The sequence below is a fragment of the Hipposideros armiger genome, unplaced genomic scaffold (genome assembly GCF_001890085.2).
Source record: "Hipposideros armiger isolate ML-2016 unplaced genomic scaffold, ASM189008v1 scaffold_377, whole genome shotgun sequence".
NCBI lineage: Eukaryota > Metazoa > Chordata > Mammalia > Chiroptera > Hipposideridae > Hipposideros > Hipposideros armiger.
Window position 1 is genome coordinate 196,951 of NW_017731727.1, and position 2,461 is coordinate 199,411.

The following is a 2,461-nucleotide window of genomic DNA, read 5'->3' on the forward strand; positions in this document are numbered from 1 at the left end:
CAGCACACAAATGGTTGGAGGGTGATGAATCTGGAAATGATCCAGGAAGAATGCAAGATGAAACAGGCATCGAGGGAGGAAGGAGTGCCTTCAAGCTCTTCTCTAGTTTCCAAGTAGGCTCTTTATTTCACCAGCAAGATTGGCTTCCAGAACACTCTGGGTTCTCCAAGTCTCTTGGCATAAATGTAGGCAAATCACTTTTCCTGTTAGTACAGCTAAGACCAGATTAGCATTTTTCAAAAAGAATTTGACTAGAAAATGAAGGGAAACACAAAACTAAAAAAAGAAATTGTAGATGTATAGAAATGAACACAGAATCTAAGGTGAAGCCTAGCCCCAGATTGGCTTAATTGGCATAGGCTACTACACACCTAATATGTGCACAAATACACATATGTGCATGCACACATGTGTGCAAGCACACGCGCACACACACCCTCAACACACACAAACATACATACACCTGGTCCTTTCTCCTCCTCAATGTTATTTGTGGAACTCTGCCTCAAAATACCCCTTTTCAGGCATTGGGTATTTCTCCTATGCATTGCAGTCTTGGCTGTCTCCTCTATTACATCATTTATCTTTCTGTTTTGTGATTATCTCAATACATATTTGTCTCTTTCCATTGGACTGTAAAACACTGCAAAGACAGGGACTAATCATAATCATCTTTATACCCACAGTATCTGGCATGTGAAACCACCCAAATGATTGTGGAACTTAAGTGCACCAGATCAGATCCTGGCAACATGGTATCATGTCTATCCTTGGAAAGTAGCTCCTCTAAAAGCAGGGTTCTGAGTGTGAACAACGTTTTACACTCTAAGCTTAGGTCTATTTGACACCCTGTAAACACACTTTTAGCAATTTACAAGAATAGTACAGCCTTATAATTGTATAGGACTCTGTGCTTCTCAAAATATGATTGACACAATATTTCATTTGATTTCCTAACAACCTTGTAAGGAAATAAAACTTAGGCTAAATAGCTAACCCAAAGTCACAGACCTATATAATAGTAGAGTTAGAAGTAAGCCCAGGTCTTCTGATGGTTAATACAGTAGTCCACCTAGTTTGGTATGCTATATCCGCAAACAGACCTTTTTTGGTCGCATCATCAGTGAACTCAGAGAAAAATTCTCATGCTTGCATCTTCTCTATCTTCCTCCCACCCAAGATGGCACTAATCAAGGGAGAGATTCCAATGATCATTTGGCGGGGCAATAAAATAGCAAAGCTTTGCTGAATCAGAACTAAATGCCATGAGACCAGCAATCCTATTTCTAGGAATATATCCTAATACATCATCCAAATTCAAAAGAATTTTTTAAAAAAGGTTTTTAAAGATGTTCTATCCAAACAAAACATAACTATGAGCAGAAATCAGTCAGTGGTTGGCAGTTTGCTACCTCTGAAATAACTGGACAGTTGTATAAAGATGTATGCACACAGCTGCCATCTTGCGTCCCCGCATGTGTGTGTTTATTCTCAGCTGGTCTGCCCAAGACCCCCAGGGCACCAACCCTAGTCCCCCGCGCGGACCCGTTTCCTCTCCAACAAGATGAAATAAACTATCATGAACCAGGAGAAATGTGCCAAACTGCAGGCACAAGTGCGCATTGGTGGGAAAAGAACTGCTCGCAGAAAGAAGAAGGTGGTTCACAGAACAGCTACAGCAGATGATAAAAAACTTCAGTTCTCCTTAAAGAAGTTAGGGGTAAACAATATCTCTGGTATTGAAGATGTGAATATGTTCACAAACCAAGGAACAGTGATCCATTTTAACAACCCTAAAGTTCAAGCCTCTCTGGCAGCGAACACTTTCACCATCACAGGCCATGTTGAAACCAAGCAGCTGACAGAAATGCTACCCAGCATCTTAATCCAGCTTGGTGCAGACAGTCTGACTAGTTTAAGGAGACGGGCTGAAGCTCTGCCCAAACAATCTGTGGATGGAAAAGCACCACTTGCTACCGGAGAGGAGGATGATGATGAAGTTCCAGATCTTGTGGAGAATTTCGGTGAGGCTTCCAAGAATGAAGCAAACTGAACTGAGTCAACTCCTGAAGAAAATAAAACTTGAAGAAGTTACTGGGAGCCGCTATTTTATATTATGACTGCTTTTTTAAATTTTGTTCATGGATCTGATAAAATCTCAATCTCTAATATTTTTAAGCCCAAGCCCCTTGGACACTGCAGCTCTTTTCAGTTTTTGCTTATACACAAATCATTCTTTGCAGCTAATTAAGGTGAAGAAGCTTGGGAATAAAGTTTGAAACCAAGGTTAATAAAGTTCTTTGCCTAGTAAAAAAAAAAGATGTATGCATAGGGGTGTTTGTGGCAGGTATAATACAATGGGAAAGCTACCTAATATTCAACAATAGGGGAAGGGGCAAAAAATGAGGACTGTCATGAAGTCAGTAAAACCAAAATGTGATATAGATCTATATTTATTGAC

At 40.1% G+C, this 2,461-nt stretch overlaps 1 pseudogene; it reads left to right on the plus strand.

The window, feature by feature from the left end:
• The first annotated feature begins 1,564 nt into the window (after nucleotides 1–1,564).
• Nucleotides 1,565–2,053, plus strand: LOC109393346 (transcription factor BTF3 pseudogene; annotated as a pseudogene).
• Nucleotides 2,054–2,461: the final 408 nt, after the last annotated feature.